Source organism: Haplochromis burtoni, unplaced genomic scaffold, assembly GCF_018398535.1.
Source record: "Haplochromis burtoni strain Fernald_Lab_line unplaced genomic scaffold, NCSU_Asbu1 Contig_126, whole genome shotgun sequence".
In the NCBI taxonomy this organism is placed as follows: Eukaryota; Metazoa; Chordata; class Actinopteri; order Cichliformes; family Cichlidae; genus Haplochromis; species Haplochromis burtoni.
In genome coordinates, this window is record NW_024582487.1 from 283,696 (window position 1) to 292,959 (window position 9,264).

Below are 9,264 nucleotides of genomic sequence, written 5' to 3' on the forward strand. Positions count from 1 at the left end.
TCTTACAAATGTCAGCTTATTTATTTGTGCCATCTTTATGAAGGCTGAAGTGTCTTTTAGCTGCTTGAAAAGTTACCAGATATTAACTTGAGACAGTGATTGTTGCAGAGCAGCTGAATTTCACACCAAAACCAGAAGTAGCCGTGAAGAAGCGATCTGACAATCACCGCAATCGGTATCACTTTGCCCTGTATGCATTTTAGCTGGATGACTGTTTTGCATCTGCAGAACGTGAAACAAACTGTAACACAAGTTGTAACTATTCCAGCCTCAACAGTGAGCTTTTTCTAAACCATACTTTTATTGTTTAAAGATACGGTCACACTGGGAAAAACAGCGATTGGAGACCTCTGCATGACAAAAGTTGCTGCAACCTCATTGCCTTTAAAATAGCTGCTTCGAAGTATCAGGTTTGTTTCGAGACAGCAATAAAACACCAACAAGGGGGATTCAGACTCTATCAGGTTGTGATTGAATGACGTCAGACTCCTAATTACAGGCAATCTGTTTATGATAATAAATATGTTATGCACAAAAATACAGATTGACTGCTTACATTCAGAGTCCAGGCAGAACCTTACAGATGTGAAACAGAAATTCCTCCACAAATAGCAATGTAGTTGCTGCAGGATGGCGATTTAGCTTGGAAACGACACGTACTCTCAACATCCTTGCTTTTACATAGGAGTATAACCAGAATGCAACCAGCTGAGGCGTGTCTCCTCCTGCAAACTTACTCATCTGCACACTGTCAGATTAGAGGGTGATTATTTGCAATTGTTCCCCAATCTGTCTGAGAGTGATTGCAGTTATCCAGAGTCAGACTACGACTGTTTGGAGACAGGTTGCCTCCCATCAGGTGAAAAAGGTCACCCAGAAGTAGTTAAGGGTGCTGCTCCATGCTCCACCTCAGGGCGACCAGTTAACTTCTGCAACTACGTGCAATCAGCCACTGATTGTGGAAAACTTTCGTGCAATCACCAAGAAGCCACCAATTATTCCAATTTTAACTTAAGTGAGACTGAGCCAGTCACTACAGATGCGCCAGTGCATCTGGAATTGGAATCTTAACAAGGTGGTAGGAATCATGAGGAAAGATAGATATGTGAAGACATTTTGCCCAATACCCTTCCAGACTCTAAACCCCCTAAAATTAGACATTCTTCAATTAATGTGCAGGGATATAAATCAGAGACCAGTGTGTTGAAAAACTCCTACACAGGAACATAAACCTATACTTTAAAAGTTGTCTCTATTTCATAAAGAGCTATAAGACTGTGTTGGGTGATGCCTTCAGGGAATAAGTGGTTTTTCTGCTTGTTTGTTGTACAAAAGTACAGTGTCGAAGGCTGTGAAAGATATCATTAGTTTCCCTTTCTAGATGAAGTAGTGCAAAGAACAACATGGCTACAGCCTCAGTGGTTCAGCCCACTGCTGCCTCTGAGGATTCAGGAGTCAGATTTGCTCATGGCTGATATTTTGCTCCATCCAGCAGCTTTTAAGCCCTGCTGTCATCCAGGAGCAGATAGAGACGCCTCCAAACCCCCGGACGCTGCGACTGTTCACCTCCGATAGCCTCCTCGAGCCACATAACTAAATAAAAACAGCACTCCTCTCCTCCTTTTACCCCCTCCTCCCTGAGTCCCTTCCCTTTTCTTTCATTTCAACTGAAGCAGTGTCTGTCTGTCTGTCATTTGGGGTGGGGGGACCAAAAGAAAATGGACTTCTGTGTGCTTGCTAGCAGCAACAGCTTTTTTTTTTTTTTAATCCTAGCCCCAAGCCTTACTGTGCACTGAAGCAAGCTATTACATGGCAACAATTAAGAGGCTGGAGCGCAGCACCTGGTCCTCCCCATTCGCTGGCCTTCAGTGGCAGCTGACTATACAGTTCCCCCTGCCAGGTGGTTCCACTTCAATCACATTAGCTAGTCACTGTAGGGTTAATAAAGAGCCTGCTAGCCCTCCCTCCACCCTATCTGCTTCTTTTCTGCAGCGAATCTGGAGACGGAGCATTTTAAAACTCGTTAAAATTAAGATCCCTCCACGAGCACTGGATAATTAAAGCAAAGGCAGGACGAGCTCCTTGGAATCCAGGGCTAATGTTTCAGGAGGGTGGGGAGCAGGAGGGGGGTGGCAGGGGTCCCCTATCCGCTTAGTAGTCCATTTGTACAAAGAGCAGAGGATCATAATAGACCTTTTCATGGATAGACAAAACAGATGGAGGCCAATTGAAATGAGACAGGCAGGGAGACTGTACGTATCTGCCCGGATACTGGAGATGTGGAGGGATTCAACAAAACAAGCGGTGAGCCAGCAGCAGCGGCGAGCGGCAGCTTTTGTTCGTCCCCGCCGTCAGAAGCGTTATCACAGTAAAAACAGCCTGAAAACCAAAACCTGCAAATAAAAGGAGTTTGGGCCAAATGTGTCAGGCTCGCAATCAATAGTCATTTGTAAGCGCAGAAAGCAGATGTATGCAGTGACATTTAATGCAGCTCAGCCTCCTTTCAGCAGGATGTTAATGGTGCTTCTCTCTGCTGACCTCCTGTTGCTTTGTTGTTCTTGTAGATTTTGTTATTTTGGGGGGAAAAAAGTTTTATCCCATGAAATTCATCTTGTGCACTCGAGGATGTCTCCATTAAAAGAAAAAGAAATAAAGGCTTAAGTAACAAGTGGAAAACTGTTGTCATTTTAGCTCAAATTACCATCTACTTAAAATATCTTGGAGTATTTTTAACAATTTCATATGCAACATAAAGTAATTTTAGCCTTAAGTCAGACAATGTGAAATATTTAAACCCAAAATGCAAAAGCAGCAACAGAAAATCTCCCAGCATCATTTACAGCAAGCAGGGTTACTGCATAATTGTCAAATCAGCTTTTTTTATTGATTAATATTAAGATATTAAAAAATGCAGTAATAAAAAGCATACAATGTTGACTAGATGCAGAAATATGTTGACACACATTTAAAATTTGCAAGTAAACACATTTTATGACCTATTTTTTAATCCAATGAACTTCTTAAAACAACATTTTCTTTTCTTTTAAAGGTCCACTAATCAACATCACTGTTACTTATGTCAGTGTTTGCTCATTTTTAATGCTTATCACTTGGAAAGCTGCTGATTTTTCTGTATAAAATTAATAAAAGTAATCAATTTTTTTTTTTAAATTAATCACGACAAATGTAATCCAGCAAGACAAAAGTAAGCAACACGTGTAAAGTTCTTATTTGAACTTGTAACACCACCATTATATTATAAAGTACAAATGTAAAGCCTAATCTGACAAACACAAATGAACATATAGCAATAAGGTGTGATGGCAGGTATTTTTTATTTAATCAAGGTTTTATTATTACATGCGTTAATATTAAAAATCACATATTGTATATTTAATGGAAATGCCCTTATTGTGACGGGACTCATGTACAAACAGTGCCCTTCTCCTTTGGACACTGGAGCTTTCCTTTATTCTGCAGCTTTTCAGAATAAAGGAAAACTCTGATTGATCTTAGTTATTATTATCTAGTCTGTGTATTTTTTTCATATATTAAAAGAGTTTTGTGAAATTTAATAGGTACGAAACTGTAAATCGGCAGTATGTGACAGCTGGACTTTGTCATGTGTGAAAGTCTCTTAGCACAGAAATAAGTTTTGCCATTTCGTGTTTGGATTTAAAGCTTTAAAACATATTTATAACATATTTCAGCATATTTTTTTATCTGATATGTAAAAAGCGCAGAGGGTAATTTAAAAAGCAATCACTCAGATTCTGCAGTGTTCAAAATAAGAAATGATCGGTAAAAGCGCCCATTTCTACCGGCTGCAGAGTTCCATTTGTTTTTTGTTTGCTTCTGTTTCATCGACAGAATAAAAACCCTCTTTAGAAACCCTGATGCTACATGTCTGAGTCCTCTCTGAATGTAACTCTGCTGTATTTCATGTCTGCCTCCCTCAGAGGCATCACTAGACACATCAAAGCCCCGAGGCTGAACTGGAGATGGAAGGAGGCGAGGAAGGGGGGAGGAGGGAGGGAGGGAGGGAAGCAGTGCAGGATGCCCACACTTTAATCTTCTTTATCCGCTGATGTGAAGACAGACCGTCCCAAATTCCATTTATAAGAGAAATACTGATGCAAAAAGGCTGAGCGTGTCTTTATACCAGAGTGAACAAATTGGGATGCAAATGCGCAGCCTTTGAACTGTGTAAAGTGGCATAATGGGATGATCCATAAATTATTAATCAGTGTTGGTTTAGAGCTGAGCCCAGAGGATGGCTGACATCACCGCTGCACAAACCCAACAAAGATTATGAAATAAAATAAGTAAAACCTCTGGTGTAGACTATGAAAAAAGGTTGCTTAAAATATTGTTGTGTCCTTATCTTTCAAAGTAAGGCGCCTTGAGGCAGCTGTTGTTGTGAGTTGGCGCTAAATAAATTAAGCAGAATTACACTGAACTGAAGACGGACAGATTAAAAAAAGACTTATCTTTAACACGTCTTTTCTTTACTGATTTAGGCGTAAAGTTAATGTTTAAGGGTTTGGTGAAACGGTTTTTATTTGAAGGAGTTGCTCATTAATACAAATCTCTAATCTGCCAATCACATGGCAGCAACTCATTTAGGCATGTAGACATGGTGAAGGTGACATGCTGAAGTTCAAAAGGAATAGCAGGGGAAAAGGGTGATTTAAGAACGTGGTGTGGTTGTTGTTGCCAGACAGGCTGCGCTCGTCTACCAGAGTTTTCCCGGATAACCATCTCTAGGGTGTAACTCCATCTCTCTGAGAAATGTTGATGTCAGAGGTCAGAGGAGATGGGCCAGACTATTTCAAGCTGATAGGAAGGCAACCTTAGCTCGAATAAACACTCGTTACAACCAAGGTGTGAAGAAGAGCATCTCTAAATGCACAACACATGGAGCCCCGAAGCTTCTTAGCTGAGAGGGTGCCACTCCTGTCAGCTAAGAACAGGAAACTGAGGCTAGAATTCCCAAGAGAATAAGACTGGAAAAACATTGCTGGGTCTGAAGAGTCTTGATTTCTGGTGCAACCTTCAGATGGTAGAATCAGAATCTGGCATAGACAACATGAAAGGGTTGATCCATCCTGCCTTGCATCACCGGTTCAGGCTGGTGGTGTAATGGTGTGGGGAGAGCCCTTAGTATCATCTGAGCATTGTTTACTTGATCAATAAGGAGTGAAATCTCTGAGCAATGTTTCCAGCACTTTGATGAATCTGTGCCATGAAGAATTAAAGCAGGTCTGAAGACAAAAAGGGAGGGTCCATCCAAAGATGTACCTAATAAAGGAAGGCACAGGAATTGTACTAGTTGACCTTGACATGAGTGAATTTGTGAATCACAATGAATCACATTTCAGTTTGTTGCCCTTTTGAGTTGCAAACATATGTTGCAGCCCAACTCTGCAGGTGGCTGGATGTATGTGGAGGAGTGTCAAGCTGTGATGCGTCCCGAGTGTGGGAAAGTGTGGACGCTGCTATTTAGTTGGCTTTATGCCAAGTAGTGTTGCTTTAGTTGGCAAAGAGCAACTGTTGTCAACAAGATCAAAGTGGATTATCTTTGACAGCACAAATCTGAAAGCCTGCATTTAGAGGAAAAGGTTTCAATTAGACTCTTTGGTATCCAGGAGCACTGAAATATTTTTTTTAAACTAAAACGTTTGCTGAAAATAATCTGAATAAAATTAAAATTTTTGGCTCTGTATCATTTTGAGAGGATGGTAAAGAACAGACTTCCTGAGAGAATTATCATCATGAAAGTGGAAAAAGATCCAGATAATTCAGTCACATTTAGCTTCTCAGAGAATAGGGCTTCTGAACTTTATGCTGACCTTAGAGGATAGGTATGGTGTCAGTCTATCAGTCAGTATGCTGTCCTTTTATTGTGTACCTAAAATAGTTCCTGTATATAGATGTGTCTGTTTAATTAAACTGAAATCAGAAATCCCAATTGTCTCATAAAACTGCCACTTAGGATGATTGCTTGCTAAAACAGATGCATTTCCTGCCCGTCAGCCTTAACACAAAGAAACTGTCTCCAGGTTTCAATAATCTGCTTCTACCTGCCTTCAGAGCACACGGGCCTCTCACATTGTTTGGGAAGCTGGATTAGCAACGCTCTGAGTGACTCTGCATTATTGTGTTGCGTTGTGGAACTCCAACACCGCCTTTCCATGGGGGATCCACGCCACATGCTGTCCAGGCTAGCATGCTAGCTAGCGGGCAGGAGAGCCAGTGTCAAGGCTGATAGGCTGGCAGGCTGCTGGGTCTCAGAGCCAAAGCACACTGCAAAAAATCACCCAGGACTTTAGCAGGATTACATCCAAGCAGTCGCATAATTCTCACTGATGTTTCAGTAAGAAGGCAAAGTTTATTCATATAGCACTTTTCAAGAACAAAAGCTACAAAGGGTATTACAAAGTTTTTCTTCCACTACTGTGATAATTTCCACACAGACCAACTCAGCCATTAATCTTAAAAACTTTCTTTTTCCAGGCAGTGGCCCTAAGCCACCTGTGGCAGAGCTGAAGAATTTACTTAGGAGTGACCAGGATTACTAATGTTAGAAATGAATAAATCAGAAGGACAGCTCAGACTGAGATGGTTTGGAGATGTGCAGAGGAGGGATAATTAATATACTGAACAACTGATGTTGAATATGGAGTTGCCCGGCAGGAGGAAAAGAGGAAGACTGCAGGGGAGGTTCAGGGATGCAGTGAAAGAGGATATGCAGAGGGTTGGTGTGACCAAGGAGGATGCTAAGAGGGTGAGATGGAGGCAGATGATACGCTGTGATTACCCCTAAAATGAGCATCTAAAAGAAGAAGAGTTTAAAAAAACAGTGCTTAAATGTCTTTTCGTGTACACTGATTTCATGTTTGTTTTCATAAGACCAGACCCATTTGGTGCTTTTATTTTGAAGGAATTTTACTGGTAATAGAGAAAAGACCTCAGACAAACAAAGGAAAGCAAATCGTTTTTGTTTGCTTATTTAGTATTGTTCCTGTTGGTGATATTGTGAAACATCATAAAGTTGCTTTTCATAGTTTATGTTTTCATTTAATAGCCCAGCTCATAAGCTGTCAATATAAAGAAATGAATATACTTCTTCTCACATTATAAAACTGAAGCTGAAGTAGACTATATGGACACAAACAGCAGGCCACCTTCATATTACACCTACAGGAGTTCCTTGGCCAAGGAAACCCATGAAATGAAGCTCCTGGCTGAGAGTTTTCCTGCTGATTTTAATGCCAGAGGAGGTTTGGAGCTCTGCGGATTTTTAAACACTTCGGGCCTCAGCACAGCCCCACTCTGTAACTTTATGTGGTCTGCCATTTTAGGACTGTTGCTGTGCTCCTAAACGATTCCACTGTGCAGTAAAATCCCTTACAGCTGATCATGGACTATCTAAACAGGATGAAATTTCATGAACTGAATTGCTGCAATGGTAGCGACCTTTTGAAACACCATACTCATTTTTTGTCATGCTTAATAAGCAGTAATATGCTTTTATAATAATATAAATGTTTTTTAAAATTGCAACTAAAAGTAAATCTTTAATTTTTATAGCGTACTAAAAGCCAAATCACTTTAAAAATAAAATAAATTAAAAAGGGGTTCCTAAAACTTCACATGCTTGCACTTTTTAGATAAACTGTAAAAAGCACAACAACAACCTGCTCTCCAACCACAGCTTCAGAGATCGAGGTCTTCCAAAAGCTTGAGAAAAAGGAATGTTTTCAGCTCAGATTTAAAGACACTCGCAGCTGATGCTTGTCTGAGGTCTCTTGGGGGATCAATCCAGAATCTTGTTGAAACAACAGCAAAGAGGGAGTGTATGGATGCAGTATATCTGCCACATATGAAGATGGGAGACCGTTTAAGGCTTTAAACAGAAAAAGTGGCATTTTATCGCAGATTCTGTAATGCACAGAGAGCCAATGCAGATTAATGGGGGCGATCGTGGCTCAAGAGTTGGGAGTTCACCTTGTAATTGGAAGGTTGCCGGTTCGAGCCCCGGCTTGGACAGTCTCGGTCGTTGTGTCCTTGGGCAAGACACTTCACCCGTTGCCTACTGGTGGTGGTCTGAGGGCCCGGTGGCGCCAGTGTCCGGCAGCCTCGCCTCTGTCAGTGCACCCCAGGGTGGCTGTGGCTACAATGTGGCTTGCCATCACCAGTGTGTGAATGGGTGCATGAATTGTAAAGTGTTATACAAATACAGGCCATTCACCATTAATGTAATCTCTGTTTTTTGTCACAGTCTGTAATCTGGCTGCAGCATTTTGGACTGACTGTAACAAACAACAGATGACTAACTAACTCCAGCATGCAGTGCATTACAGTAGTCTGGCTTAGATGTAACAAATGCATGCATAACCTTTTCCAGATCTGTAAAACAGATTTTAGTCTGGAGATTGTTAAACCACAGTGTTGATTTGTTTGTTGAGTTTCAGAATTGTTTTATAGATTATCCAAAGGCTTTAAAACCTCTGTTTCAATAAAAGGAGTTAAAGAGCCAAGGTACTGTACCATTTGGCGTCATTTAAGGGGTTCTTTTGAGCCTGTTACAAGTTCAAACAGGAGGTGATGTGCTGTGATGCATAGGTGAAAGTTGGATGAATATGAAATATTATTTATGTGGAAGATAAAAGAAAGAGCACTGACCAAGGTGACTTCCAAAACATCCGGTTTTCATATCCAAAATGTTGTTCCTTAAGCATGCTCATTGTGGAACAGTGATTTCCAATATTCAAAGGTCCATACAGTTGTAAATCATCTGCATAGCAGCAAAAAGACGTGTTATGTTGATTAATAATTTGACCCAAAGGGACCATGAAAAAGAAACAAAAAATAACAGGCCCCAAAATAGACCCCTGTGGAACTCCAGGTTTCATACCTGCATTAATGTGAGGCATTAGTAATCAGAGTTTGTACCACAGGGTTGTCTTTCCTTTCTGAGATATTTCCTTTCCACAGACTAACTTTGAGGTTTCCTTTTCCTTCAAGCAAACACTTTTCTTCTCATCTTCTGGAGCTCAGTACTCAGTTCAGTGCCATTTTCTGATTCTTCACACAGCTTTATGGCTGATGGCGTGACTTTAGCTGTCCAACATTTTTTGCAGTGTGTGTTGTGGTGGCCAGACTCGGAGCAGCTGGTCAGTTAGCAGGCCACATCAGCGTCAGGCCGCCTCACTGATAATGGGATTAGCTTAAGCCAGGCAGCAGGGAAAGCAGAGAAGG